This window comes from Mustela nigripes, chromosome X, assembly GCF_022355385.1.
Source record: "Mustela nigripes isolate SB6536 chromosome X, MUSNIG.SB6536, whole genome shotgun sequence".
Taxonomy (NCBI): domain Eukaryota; kingdom Metazoa; phylum Chordata; class Mammalia; order Carnivora; family Mustelidae; genus Mustela; species Mustela nigripes.
Genome location: NC_081575.1, coordinates 14,852,614 through 14,867,894, shown reverse-complemented (window position 1 = coordinate 14,867,894; position 15,281 = coordinate 14,852,614). Strand labels below are relative to the sequence as shown.

Here is a 15,281-nt window from a genome sequence, read left to right as displayed (position 1 = left end):
TTCTCTCGCCTATTACAGCACCAAGGGACCTAAACCATCTGGCTATTTCATAGATCATCATATGGGTCCATAATATTGATGGTATGTTAATCAAATCTGAGGAGTGAAAAGCAGAAGTACCCTGGGTGGTCCAGGACATATGCGCTCTGGAGAGGCCAAGATAAACCTTACGAACATGCACTGATGAGCCCCACGAGTGAGGGCTTTAGCAATCTGGGGTCTGGGAAAGGCCAAGACATTTGCTCCAAAGTGATTTTCGAGCTTTGAAACTCCTCCACCCTCTAAGGAAGGGTGTAAAAGTGGATCTCTTCAGGTCTGGAAGCAACATGTTCCCAGACTGGGAATACCGCACTGGTCCGTTTATTGGATGAACTAGAAGGCTACTAGTTCTGAATTAGGCCCAGTGCAAGAATGGGCTCTGGGGCCAGTTCAAGCTGTAGTAAATGCAAATCTGCCACTTGGGTCAGATGATCCAGAAAGTTCCATAATACTAGAGGTATCTAGGGGCGCCTGGGTGGCTCAGTGGTTAAGCCGCTGCCTTCGGCTCAGGTCATGATCTCAGGGTCCTGGGATCGAGTCCCGCATCGGGCTCTCTGCTCAGCAGGGAGCCTGCTTCCTCCTCTCTCTCTCTCTCTGCCTGCCTCTCTGCCTACTTGTGATTTCTCTCTGTCAGGTGAATAAATAAAATCTTTAAAAAAAAAAAAATACTAGAGGTATCTATGGGTTTGTTTGTTTGTTTTTATATATGTAGTTTTGGTTTGGTTTGGGTTTTTTCGGGGTTTTTTTTTGTTTGTTTGTTTTTGTTTTTGTTTTTGTTTTTTTGTAATCTCCACACCCAACATGGGACTTGAACTCAAAAGTCACATGCTCTTTCAACTGAGCCAGCCAGGCACCCCAAAATGTATCTGTGGTTAAATTTAAAAAAAAAGTGCTGGGGCACCTGGGTAGCAGTCAGTTGGGCGACTGACTCTTGGTTTCAGCTTGGGTCATGATCTCAGCTCAGGGTCATAGGATCCAGCCCCGGATTGGGCTCCACGCTCAGCACAGAATCTGCTTGGGATTCCTTCTTCCTCGCCCTCTGCCCCTCCCTCTGCTTGCATGTGCTTGTTCACACTCTCTCCCTCTCTAAGAAAAAAAAAAAAAGTGCTGATAAGGGGCGCCTGGGTGGCTCAGTGGGTTAAAGCCTCTGCCTTCGGCTCAGGTCATGATCCTGGAGTTCTGGGATCCAGCCCCGCATCAGGCTCTCTGCTGAGCAGAGAGCCTGCTTCCTCCTCTCTCTCTGCCTGCCTCTCTGCCTACTTGTGATCTCTGTCAAATAAGTAAATAAAATCTTTAAAAAAAAAAAAAAGTGCTGATAAGCTCAAAATGGAGCAGTATAGTGCAGACCCTTAGGGTTCTGGAGCAAGACCATGCCAGTTCTCTGGAAGCGGAGAACTATCATTTGAAAACGAGCTCCTGACATGCTATGGGCTGTGGAAGAGATTTGAGCATTGACCTTGGGACATCAAGTGACATCGTATTCCCAGAACTGGCCATCATGAGCTGGGTTCTGTCAGAGCTACCCAGTCATAAGGCTGCACAGGCCCAGCAGCAACCCATTGTAAGATAAAAAGTGGTACCTGCAGCAGGATGAGGCCCTGGCGGGCCCAGGGGGCACAAGCAAGCTGCGGGAACAGGTGTTCCAGACACACGAATGGGTGACTTACCACCCCTGCTACGTCTCCAACTCACAGCTATGGGCACACGGAAGACAACCGTGTGCACCACTCGTGACAAGCTGCCATGAAAGGAAAGAGCTCCCACCTGGCTCGTGGATGGGTCGGCTGTGCAGCTGCTTCCCTCTGGCCACACTCAGGGATTTCTAGAAAAGACACGGGGAGGGCTTTTGGTGGTACACTTGGTCATCCTCTCTGTGTGGAAGAAGTGTCCTGGTGTTATGACACATACTGGTTCATGGCCACAGCGGATCTGGTTGGCTGGTCAGGGGTTTGGAACGGAAAGATGAGAAGACTGGGGTCAAGGACGTCTAAGAAAGAGGCACATGGGTGGACTTAGGGGAATGGCACAACACGAAGGGTTTTGTCTTTTCACATCGACACCCACCAGAGAGCAGCAGCAGCACTAAATGGCCAAGAAGACAGGACGAACTGGCCGGCTGATGTGACGGAGGCTACGCACGGGTCTGGCAGCATGGCCTTCCTCTTCCCAAGATGTATTGACATATTGCTGTGTTCAGGTATCTGACCTTCCAGCAACACAGACCAGAGATAAATCCCCAATATGACACCATCCCCTGAGGACAGCAACCACGGACTTGGCGTCAAAATGATTTTATCTTGACCTCTTCCCTTTGGAAAGGTCAGTAGTTCATTCTGGCAGAGGCTGACACACATGCCAAGTATGGACTTGCCTTAGCTGCCCACAAGGAAGGCCGCAGCCGGCACCACTACCTACGGGTTCACAGAGTATCTGATTATCAACAGATATGAAATTCCTAGTCCCAAACTCACAGTTCAGCATGTCACTCCTCCCCCGCAGGGAGGAAAGTGAGTGAAGGACATAAAGAAGTGTTACTTTAATAAATGTCCCCCTACCCGAAACCTGGGGAATAAAGAATAAGGAGCCCCCCTTGTCTCGGGGTGGGTTCTCCAGAAGCAAATGTTGAGATGAGAATTCACGCACATGGAATTTTCTTGATTGATTATTTCTTTTAGAGAGAAAGAGCACAGGGGCGAGGGCCAGAAAGAGAGGGCCAGAGAGAATCTCCAGCAGACTTCCCACTGAGCAGAACCCAACATGGGGCTCAATTTCACAACCCTGAGATCATGACCTGAGCCAAAGTGACACACTGACACAACTAAGTCACCCAGGCACCCCCATATCCATGCAACGAACTTTAAGAAGTGTTCCCCGGAGAACCCGACAAGAGAACGGAGGAAGCGTAACAGGAAACAGGAAAAAGCTAACCAAGTGCATAATTTCTGGCAAGATCCCTGTGGAGGATTGCTTCAGTATGATCCACGTGGGGGACTCTGAGCATAAATTTTGACTCAAAAGTTTGTCTCTACTTAAGCCAGAGGAAACAAACTTTCATGCTCCCACATCGGTCAATCATTGGGAAAAGACCACGCATGGCTTGCAGGTGAGGAGGAACAGGCTTTTGTGAGGGGGAACGTCAACTCAGGCAACACCAGCTCTCCACACGTGCGAGCAAAGCAGCTCCATGAAACACCCCCCACAGACATTCCCACAAATAATGTTAGATTATTTATCTGGGCATCCCTTCGCCCAGTCAAGAGGACACGTAAAATTTACCATCACAGGTACTTTGTGGTTTGGAGGAATTGGCACCTTTCTTCTAAGTTTTCAAATTTAGGAGTGCCAAGTTGTTCCTGATACTCCTCTTTAATTCTTTCTGCATCTGCAGGATCTATAGTCTGGTTCCTGATATTGGTATTTATGTCTTCTCTTTTTATCTTTGTCAACCTTGCTAGAGCTTTATCAATTTTATTATTTTAGAAGAATCACTTTTTTAAAAAAGATTTTATTTATTTATTTGAGAGAAAGAGAGAGAGCATGAGAGGGGAGAAGGCCAGAGGGAGAAGCAGACTCCCCAGGGAGTTGGGAGCCCGATGCAGGACTCGATCCTGGGACTCCAGGATCATGACCTGAGCCGAAGGCAGTCATCTAACCAACTGAGCCACCCAGGCGCCCAGAACAATCACTTATTGTTTCACTTTCTCTATTGTTTTCCTGTTTACAATTTCAGTGATTTTTTTTTTTTTTTAAGAGAGAACTAGCAGGGAGAGGGGAGAGGGGGAAGAGAGAATCTTAAGCAGGCTCCATTCGCAGCACGGAACCCGCTGCAGGGCTTGATCTCACCACCAAAATCAAGAGTCAGATGCTTCATCAACTGAGCCACCCAGGCACCCCTCAATTTTGGGGATTTCTGCCCTCATTTTTATTATCTCCTTCCTTCTGCTTTGGTTTCATTTTGCTTTTTGTTTTCTAGTTGCTTCAAGAGAGAAACTTAAGTTATTGATTTGAGAACTTTCCTCTTTTCTAGTTTTAAAAATTTCTCTTTCATGGGATTGGAGAATGGTTTCATTTTGGAAAAGAATTTTGTTATTAACTCAAAATGGTAAAAGTGAGTTACTATAGGACTCTGGGTGTATATACCCAGGAGAACTGGACACATATGGTTACAAAAGAACCTGCACAGGACCAGTCCCAGAACCCTTATTCACAACAACCAATAGAATTGTGAACTACTCCACTGTCCCTCAGTTGTTGAATGGGTGAACAAACAACACAGTATTACTTGATTAATAAAAGGAATGAAGTACTGGGACGCCTGGGTGGCTCAGACAGTTAAGCAGCTGCCCTCGGCTCAGATCATGATCCCAGGGCCCTGGGATCGAGTCCTACATCTGGCTCCTTGCTCAGTGGGGAGCCCGCGTCTCCCTCTGCCTACAGCTTCCCCCACTTGTGTGCTCTGGCTCTCTGACAAATAAATAAATAAAATATTTGGGGGAAATTAAAAGGAATCAAGTACTGATAGATGCCACAACATGGATGAACCTCGAAAACATGTTAAGTGAAACAAGCCGGTCACAAAAAGCCACATATTGTAAGATTACATTTACATGTGAGAAGAATACGCAAATCCACAGAAACAGAAAGTAGATTAGTTATTTCTAGGACCGAGAGGCAGAGAGGAACATGGGGAATGGGAAGTAACTGCAAACAGTTACAGGGTTTCTTCTTGGGGTGATGAAAATAAATTCATGGTGGTGGAGGCACAACTCTGTGAATGTACTAAAAACCACTGAGTTGCATACTTTAAAAGGGTAAATTACATATCAACTAAGCTACTATATAAAAAAAATTTCCCTTCCAGCAATGCCTTCAATGAGTCCCACGTATGTTGTACTGTTATTCAATTCTATATATTTTAAAATTTTCCTTTGAAATTTTCTCTTTGATCCATGGATTACTTAATAGTGCTAAAGTTTTCTTTCCAAATGTTTTGATTTCCCTGTTGCATTTCTATTATCGATTCCTAGTTTGGTTCCAGTTAGAGAGCACATCTGGGTGTGGTAGGCTGAATAATGGCTCCCCACCAAGATGTCCAACTCTTGATCCTCAGAACCTGTGAATGTTATGTTACATGGAGAAGCGTTAAGGCTGAAGAGGGAATTAAAGTTCCTAATCAGTTTATGTAGGATAGGGAGATCATTCTATATCACCCACATAGGCCCAGTCAAACCACGCATTTTTAAGGACTCTTAAAAATAGAAGATGGGGGGGGTAGCACCTGGGTGGCTCAGTGGGTTAAGCCTCTGCCTTTGGCTCAGGTCATGATCTCAGGGTCCTGGGACCAAGCCCTGCATTGGGCTCTCTGCTCAGCAGGGAACATGCTTCCCCCTCTCTTTACCTGCCTCTCTGCGTACTTGTGATCTCTGTCAAATAAATAAATAAGATCTTTTAAAAAAATAGAAGGTGGGTGCAGAACAGGTCAGAGAGATGAAACATGACGAAGACTCAACCTGCCATTTCTGACTTTGAAGTTGGAGGAAAGGGGATAAAACAAAAACTCGGTAGCCTCTAGAAGCTGGGAATATCCCCCAGTCTACAGCATGCAGGTGACGTGGACATTAAATTCATAACCTACAAGGAAATGAAATCTACCAACAACCCAAATGAGAAAGGAAATGGATCCTCCTGGTTGTTTCATTAGTTTGTCCAGTTTTACAACTGTTTATGGTGGGAAAGCAGGTTTCATACCAATTACTCCATCACTGCCAGACGTGGAAGTTGCTTGGTTCACTCTTCTGTGCGCTATACTTTGGTATTTTTCATGTTTTTAAAAAGTTAAAGGAAGATTACTACCACACACAGGTAGCATCACCAAGGGCTTACCCCTCAAAAATAAAGGTTCAGGTCATAACACCAAGTGACTACCATCATTAACTGAGGTAAAAGGGAATATAAAATGGATCTTTTAGGAAGAACATTGTAAATATCAGTATGATCTTGTGACCAGTTACCAAAGCAAGTGTTGTGGATCCCACTTGAATTATGTCCCCTGCTCTATCATACTTGTTTCCTTCCAATAATATAGAGTATCTGGAGACCAGGCGCCTGGCTGGGGCAGTCACTAGAGCATAGATCTCGGGGTTGTGAGTTCGAGCTCCATGTTGGGTGTCGAGATTACTTAAAAATAAAATTAAAAAAAAAAAAAAAAAAAAGAATGGAGACACCTGGGTGGCTCAGTCCATTAAACATCTGCCTTCAGCTCAGGTCAAGGTCCCAGGGTCCTGGGATCTAGTCTCAAATTGGACTCCTTGCTCAGAGGGAAGCCTGCTTCTCTTTCCTCTGCCCCTCTCTGCTGCTCATGCTCTCTTTCTCTCAAATAGATAAATAAAATCTTCAAAAAGTAATTTTAAAAAAAGAACGTTTGGAGATAAATTTAACATTTTTAGCCCATATATTGAAGAATATGAAGATAAGTTCCCAGAGACTTTGCAACTGGGGAGCTTTATTAATTATTCATGAAACTCTAGAGTATCTTTCTTTGTGGAGGCCATGAAGCAATACATTTGGGTATACGTGGGAAATAAAGTGTGTTAGGCAGACACATTTTTTGAAAGAATATGAGAAAAGTGTATTCATTCATTCTACACATATCTGTTGAACTCCTACTGTGCTAGGCACTCACTTAGGCTTTTGGGAAACAATAAACAAAACCGGCAAAGTTCCCTGATCTCATGGAGATTATACTCTAACAGAAGAAGACAAAAAATAAACAATGGATATGGTAAGAAGGTAAATTACAAGGTATGTAAAAAAATAATAAGCATTGTGGGGGTGGGGGGCGAGAGCAGGGTAATGCGGCTCGGGCATGCTGGGAATGGGGGGAGAGGGCACGGACAGATGCAGTATGAAAACAGGACAGTCAGGATAGGTCTCCCTGGGGCAGGCGAGCTGCGAGCAAAGACTTAAGAGGTGAGGGAGTGAGTCAAACGAGTATCTGCAGCAGGTAGTAGGTCCAGTCCAGTGTTCCCTGCTTTGCGGAACAGGTCAGGCTAAACTCAAGCTGTTGGCCGGGCTGGACTGGGGATATTCTCTGGACCTTCTGGGGAAGAATCGGCTTTTAAAGCTCTTTGGGGCTGATGGCAGAATTTAGTTCCCTCTGGCCCTGGCCATCAGCCTAGGGCTGCTCTCAGAGTCTAGACGCTACCTTTATTCCTTGACAAGAAGCCTCCCTTCCATCTACAAGCAAGCAAGCAAGAGCACACAAAATCCTTCTCATGCTCTGACCTCTGACATCTCTTTTGCTACCAGTCAGCCAATCTGTACCTTTTTTTTTTCCCCCACAATCACTTCTTTTTAAAGAGCTCATGTGATTATGCTGGGCCTACCTACCCAATCTCCTTTTTGATTAACTCAAAGTCAACTGATTAGTAACCTTAATTATATCTGCAAAATCCCTTTACTTTTTAAGATTTTATTTATTTATTTGACAGAGATCACAAGTGGGGGGGGGGGGCGGCAGGGAGATCAGGCTCCCCGCTGAGCAGAAAGCCCAATGCAGGGGCTTGATCCCAGGATACCAGGATCATGACCCGAGCTGGAGGCAGAGGCTTTAACCCACTGAGCCACCCAGGCGGCCCCCTTTTACTTTTTTCACAACTCGAACTCACAACCCCAAGATCAAGAGTCACATGCTCTCCCGACTGAGCCAGCCAAGTACCCCTCCCTTTTACCTTGTAACATAACACAATCATGACTAGGACATATATTCGCAGCCCCGGGGACTAGAGAGAGAAATCTGGGGAGCCACTTTGGAATTCCGCTTACCAGAGACACAAAAAGAAGTAGGAAACCTGAATGGACCTACATCTACTCAAGAAATTAAACCTGAGGGGTGCCTGCGTGGCTCAGTGGGTTAAGCCTCTGCATTCGGCTCAGGTCATGATCCCAGAGTCCTGGGACCGAGCCCCGCATGGGGCTCTCTGCTCAGCAGGGAGCCTGCTTTCCCCTCTCTCTGCCTGCCTCTCTCCCTACTTGTGCTCTCTCTGTCAAATGAATAAATAAAATCTTTAAAAAAAAAGAAATTAAACCTGAAACAAAAAAGTTAATAAACAAAAAGCAAAGATACCTATAAACACAGAGAAGAAACTGATGCTTGCCAGAGGAGAGGGAGGAGGATGGGAGGCTGGGTAACATGGGTGAGAAGGCGCGGGAGATACAGGAATCCAGTCTGGAATGAATACGTCACAGGAATAAGAGACACAGCATAAGGAATATAGTCAGTGACACTGTAACATGGCGCCTGGGTGGCTCAGTCCTTAAGCATCTGCCTTCAGCTCAGATCAGGATCCCAGAGTTCTGAGATCGAGACCCGCATCAGGCTCTCTGCTCAGTGGGGAGCCTGCTTCCCTGCCTGCCCCCTGCCTACTTGCGATCTCTGTCAAATAAATAAATAAAATCTTTAAACACCGCATAATGTATAAACTTGTCCAATCACTAAGTCGTACCCCTGAAACTAAAGTAACTGTCAACTATGCTCAAACATAATTAAAGTAAGTTTAAAAAATTTGCAACAACAAAAGAAATCTTCCCATAGACAGAATTCCAGGCCCAGATTTCATTAGTGAATTCTATCAGACATTTAAAGACAATGCCAATCATTCCCTTTTTTGGAAAACAGAGAAGGAAACATTTTTTAATTCATTTTATAAGACCAGCATTACTGTTCATACCAATTATCGACTTACTGCTTCTCAGCTCCCAATTCACATCTTGCTTCTCTATGAAAATGAATCTGGGTGGCTGTCAGGTAAGTGTCTGACTCCTGATTGCTGCTCAGGTCTGAGATCAAGCCCCAGGGCTTCAGGATTCTCTCTCCCTCTCCTATTGTCCCTCTTCCTGCTCTCTCGCTCTCTCTCAAACAAGGAAGTCTTTAAAAAATGAAAAGAAAGCTAAACCCTTTAAACATTTTCCCTTTGCCAGCTGGTGTGTAACAGTATATAATAGGAAAACTTGTTTTCTGTCTCCTACTACTTTCAATACCTCTGGCCACCAAACACCAAAGGTGGGTCTTTTCCCTAAATGATGTATCCTCTGTCAACAGCTGGGTGGCCTGCAATTTAATTCCACCCACCTGGAGCTGACATCTACAAGGGCTCAGGCCCACAAGACCGCCTCAGGTAAGATGCCAATGACGAGGTGGGCCTCCTCTACTTGTCTATAAACCAGAGATTCCAGCCACCCCTTCCCTGGGCTTGATACTTTTTGAGAACAGGTCACAGAACTCAGGAAAAAAGCTGTACTCACGATTAACCATTTATCATACAGGACACAACTCAGGAACAGCCCAGTTGAAGAGATGCATAGGGCAAGGTCTGGGGAAGGGATGGGGGTACCACCGCCCCAGCAGTGCGTTCGCCCACCAGGAGGCTCTCCAAAGCCCGTAGGTTAGGTGCTTTTGTGACGGTTTTATTACGTAGGCACGACTGATTGAATCTGATTGAATCACTGGCCACTGGTGAGTGATTCCCTTCCCAGAGGTCGAGGGGGCGGGGCTGAATGTTCTAATCCTCTACAGTTACAGTCACGTGGTCAGTTCCCGGGGCAACCAGCCCCCATCCTTAGGGACTTTCCCAAAGCAAATTTAATTAACATAAACCCGGGTGTGGCTGAAAGGGGCTAGTTGGGAACAAACAAAAGACATTCTTTTCACCTTTATCACTCTAGAGCTATTTCAGGAACTGAGGACAAAACTCAAACAGAACAAAAGATGCACCTTTAACCCTTATTCCTCCAGAGCTGTTTCAGGAGCTGGGGATGAAAACCCGAAAGATGTATTTCCTAATCTACCACAATAGCCCAGTAGGTTTTATCAATAAAGGGCATCAAAGAGACACTGCAGGGAGAAAAAGGGTTTTGCTTCTGGCTTCAGCTTCGCTTGTTTGGCAGGCTCTAACAGGATGCGCTTTTCTAGCTTGGGCAACTCCCCCAGGCCTCCCTCCCGCAGTGAGGGCTCGTTCCTCCAGCCTCAGGCACTTCTGGCGTTCTAGAGGTTGTCCAGGCCATCAACCTCCCCAGGCCTCCCAGTCCCCTTTATTAGCCCAATACCTCTGGTGAGACCTCCCTCCCCAGGAACAACCTTCTCCAGTATCCTAGAAAATAGCCCTTAAGTTCTGCCAGTAGGGGAAGGGGACCACAACCACAGCCACACCTCTCCAACCATGCCTAGATTTCAGCCCTGGGCTGGCGGCAGGGCCCTTCCTTGGATCTATCACTGCCCTGGCAGGAGTGAGGGGTGTCTTCCTGAGTACAACATGTTGGCCTTCTTAGTGTCTATTATATACATTATATGTTATTTCTGTCATTCAAGTTCTCTTTACTGGGGTGCCTGGGTGGCTCAATCAGTTAAGCATCTGCCTTCGGCTCAGGTCATGACTCCTGGGGTCCTGGGATCAAGCCCTGTGTCAGAGAGCCCCGCTTCTCTCCCTCTGCCAGCTGCTCCCCCTGCTTGTGTCCTCTGTCAAAATCTTTAAAAAGTTTTCTTTCCCTAGTAATCCCTACCTTCCCCACGTATGTTAAGTCTTTGTATCAAACCTTCACTGTTCAAATGACTGGTTTCTCTTCCAACTGGACCCAAATAATTACTGAACTGACCAACAAGAGACAGACCCTGGAGAGACAACTGGAGATGAACCCCATAAAAGCAGCATCTAAGGATCGGTTTGTTCGTGCCTTTGGGCTGGAGTACAGTGCTTCTTCTGAATGGGAGCGAGGATGGTCGTAATCCACGGCATGTAGGAGCATCACAATGAATTAGGAAGAGCTCACAGAAGTGCATGCTTTAAGAGCCCAAATGCTTGCTGCACTTGACCCTGTAGCAGTTAAGGTGACCATAAGGACTAGTGTTAGGTGGTTTGAGTTCACTTGAATGCTTACAAAGAAAAACAGAGGGTCAAGTCCATTAACTGTCTGCTCCTCCAACCACAGTCGAGACTCAAAGAGCTTCCATGACTTATCTCTCGTAGTCACAGGGCTGATAGTCCTGAACATCAACTGTACAGGGCGCCGAATAACCACCACAGTTGAATACAGGCTCACGGAGATTCTCATACGAAAGGGCAGGGATTGGTAAGCAATTAGACCCTGCTGGACACTTCTGTTTGGACCCAGATGAAACGCACGCACTATCTTTAACCTCCAAAAGTCATTCTGAATCTCCCTGACCAGCTGAAGCAGACTGCCTGGCAATGCCTAGAAATAAGCCTTCGTCTGCTTAAAAACCCTGAGATAGGGCACCTGGGTGGTTCAGTTGGTTGGACTGCCTTGCCTCAGGTCATGATCCTGGAGTCCTGGGATCGAGTCCCACAACAGGCTCCATGCTCACTGCGAGTCTGCTTCTCCCTCTGACCTTTCTCCTCTCCTGCTCTCTCTGAAATTATTTAAACATAAAATCTTAAAAAAAAAAAAAAACTCTGGAATAACCTCACGTGGGGCACTCCTTGAAAGCGAGAGCTATTCTCCTTCAGGGCCACCAAAACCCCACCATCTGCCACGAGAGTTCCATAACTGGGGTCAAATCTTGACAAGCCCCAGGCAGTCAGGTGTACACTACAACCCAGAAGAGCCAGCTTCCACACCAAACTGGAGCAGAAAGTCAAAGTATGGGGACGCAGCCCATTAAATACTATAGTTAGAAACAACAGACTTGGAGCACCTGGGTGGCTCCGTGGGTTAAAGCCTCTGCCTTTGGCTCAGGTTGTGATCCCGGGGCCCACATGGGGCTCTCTCTCTGCTCAGCGGGGAGCCTGCTTCCCTTCCTCTCTCTCTGGCTGCCTCTCTGCCTACTTGTGATCTGTCAAATACATAAAATCTTTAAGAAAGAAAAAAAAAAGAAACAATGGACTAGATATGTATTGGCAACATGGCTAAACCCTCAAAACACGATGATGAGAAGTTACAAGAAACAGGACGAGATAGTTAACAACATACAGCATTTCAGTAGCTTCAAAATACGTGCATGTAAAACAATATACATTAAATGCGTTCCAATGGTTGCCACCGTGCAGGGGATGGGGGGCCTGGGTGGCTCATTCGGTTAAGCGTCTGCCTTCTGCTCGGGTCATGATCTCAGGATCCTGGGATTGAAGTCCCATGTCAGGCTCTCTGCTCAGCAGGGAGCCTGCTTCTCCCTCTCCCCCCATTCTCCTGCTCTTTGGAAGAGAAGAAAATGGTAAATGGGAGTGAGAGAGAATTAAAAATGTGAAAATGAAATAAGAGGGGCCCTGTATGGATTAATCACCATAATGTACCAAAAAAACTAAGGACTATGACTCAGGGGAAAACAAAGGAAGAACCCTGGCTTGTAATAGGGACTTCCAGTCCTTGACAAGATTCTAACATAAGGTGCTGGGCTCCATCCCCCAATTCCAGCCCTGAAGATAACACACGAGGAAAACGGACAGATGATGAAATCTACTTCTGCAGCATTTACCGCACCAGGCACTATTAACTCATTTAACCCTCCTGCTCTGAGACAGCCAGTGCTAGGAGACAGATATCCTTCTCCCCATTTAATACGGGAGGAAGCAAGGAGAGGTTAAGTCAATCACCTCAGGTCACACAACTGGTAATGCCGGAGGTTGAATCTGACTCAAGATAGTCTAGATAAAACTGAGCAACACCTACAGTCTTGACAAGGTGAGTCCAGGACAGGGATGGAGGTCAGGAGAGAGCGGCCTAAAATGGAAGAGGGGTAAACACCACAGACAGGACAGAGGCCGGAGAAATGTCCAACTGTACCCCCTTTTTTGCCTCCCCCAACATTACTCTGGAACAAGCCTTTTCCACCTCATCACCACGTTAGGACAAAAAGCAGTGGTGCCAAGCCCGCAGGAAAGGGTTCCATGAAGGCAGCAGGGAAGCCACCGCAGTGGGGAGCCCAGTGCGTGTGTGAGCGCCCAGGCCCATCGGCTCCACCACACTCGCCACACACAGCCTGAGATCCCAACCTCACATCTTAAACCAGTGAGTACACCCCAGACCCTCAAAGGCAGGAATGTGGCCAAGATTCCCTTGAGGGATCTGATTAGCCCAAGAGGAGAAACTTAAAGTCACTGGTTATCAGGGAAACAGCCCCACAGCGGAGCTCAGGTGAAGAGCCCTCAGCGCTTACAAGTTCATCTATTGTAACCATGAGCGCAAAACCAAAAATCTCTACTTAAGCAAGCCTCTAAATATGGAAGATGTAATTTTAAGTAAAATAAAAACTCAGCAACAATAATTCTGAGGAAAATACAGTCCACGGGGGAAAAAAATATCCTTAAAAAAATTAGTATCTCCTGGGGCACCTGGGTGGGTCAGTTGGGTTAAGCATCTACTTCCCACTCAGGTCATGACCCCATGGATCCCAGGCTCCCTTCCGAGCTCTTGCTTCTTTCTCCCTCTGCTTCTCCACCTGCCCCCTACCTCAGGCTTGTGCACTGTCCCTGGCTCACTCTTTTTAAAATAAAATCTTTATAAAGAAGAAAAAATAATAGGGGCACCTGAGTGGCTCAGTGGGTTAAAGCCTTCGGCTCAGGTCATGATCTCAGGGTCCTGGGATCGAGCCCCACATCGGGCTCTCTGCTCTGCAGGGAGCCTGCTTCCTCCTCTCTCTCTGCCTGCCTACTTGTGATCTCTGTCAAATAAATAAATAAAATCTTTTAAAAAAAGAATAAAAAAATAGTGTCTTTAAACAGCTTACAGTATAGAGCTACAATAACCAAGATCAAACATGTTAATAAAAATGTATAGTAACGGTTTCCACGAGGCAGTAATTCAACAAATAGCAGAGTTTTCAACACATACTAGAATGGAAATCCTTATTTTAAAAAAACCAATTCAAAATGAATTACAGACCTAACAAAGTTAAAACTACCAGACCTGCAGTACATATACCAATGTTCATCTCTTAATTTTGACAAATACACCATAACTACGTTAAGAGGTTAAACTTAGGGCAAACTGGGTGTAGGATATATGGAACTTTATGCTATCTTTGCAACATTTCTGTAAATTTAAAACCATCCCAAAATAAAGTTCACTTTTTTAGAGTGCACAGCATTAGTCATCAGGGAAATGCAAATTAAAATCTCAGTGTGATACCACCCCACCCCACCCCCCATTAAAATGGCCAATGTTGGAAAGCAACCAGAACACTCAAATTGCTAGGAGGGCATAAAACCGTACTCTTGGGGACACTATTCAGCAGTGTAAAAATTAAACACATAGAGTCCACCCTATTACCTCATCAATTCCACTCCCAAATTTTATCCAGAAGAAATGGAACTGTACGCCCAAGATTTGGACAACATTCATAGCAACGTTGTTTGTAATAGCCCAAAGCTAGAAGTCCAGATGTCCATCGAGACAGACGATCTACACTGTAAACTCTACAATGGACTTCTCTACACCAAAAACACTACATGGGTGCATCTCAGAAACATGCCAAACGTAGCTAGACAGAGAAAGTACAGTGATGTAAGCTTCAACTCCCATGAAATCCTAAAATAGCCACATCTACCCTGCAACAATAGAAACCAGGTCAGTGGTGTTTCTCTGGGCCTGGGAGAAGACACACTGACTGGTTAAGGGGCACAAAGGAACTTTTCAGAGGGAAATAGCCTGCCTCTTGATAAATGGGTTATCAACTCTTTTCCAAGACTGATCAAACTGAACACGGATCTGTGTCTTTTCAGTGCAAGTAAAATTTTTTTAAAAATAGAAATGCCACTCATTCATCAGAGATACAATTAAATGAGATGCAAGGTACCCATCAGAATGGCTACATTTAAAAACCACCAAATAGGGGCACCTGGGTGGCTCAGTGGTTTAAGCCTCTGCCTTCAGCTCAGGTCATGATCTCAGGGTCCTGGGATCGAGCCCCACATCAGGCTCTCTGCTCAGCAGGGAGCCTGCTTCCCCCCTCTCTGCCTACTTGTGATCTATCAAATAAATAAAAATCTTTAAAATAAAAAATAAATAAATAAAACAACCAAATACTGGTAAGGGCACAGAATAACCTCTGTTCCAAGTGGGTGGCAAGTAAAACGTTACAATTTTGGAAAAACTGTGACTTCCTACCAAAGTATTAACCATAGGATCCAGCAACTCGTGTTTTTATCTCATTACTCAGACTTCTGTATTAGAATACACACAGCACTTTATTCAGAACAGCCAAGAGCTATAGAAAAGGCCCAGGTCTCCAC

The 15,281-nt window shown here is 45.6% G+C and overlaps 1 protein-coding gene across 3 annotated transcripts in view; it reads right to left on the bottom strand.

Moving 5' to 3' along the window:
• Positions 1-9,452, bottom strand: part of ARHGEF6 (Rac/Cdc42 guanine nucleotide exchange factor 6) — a 131,488-nt gene extending 122,036 nt beyond the window's left edge. For all 3 annotated transcript variants that reach the window (XM_059385981.1, XM_059385982.1, XM_059385983.1), the window contains exon 1: positions 9,343-9,452. The gene's annotated coding sequence lies outside the window, so the exon portion shown is untranslated. The remainder of the gene's footprint in view (positions 1-9,342) is intronic.
• Between the last annotated feature and the right edge of the window lie 5,829 nt (positions 9,453-15,281).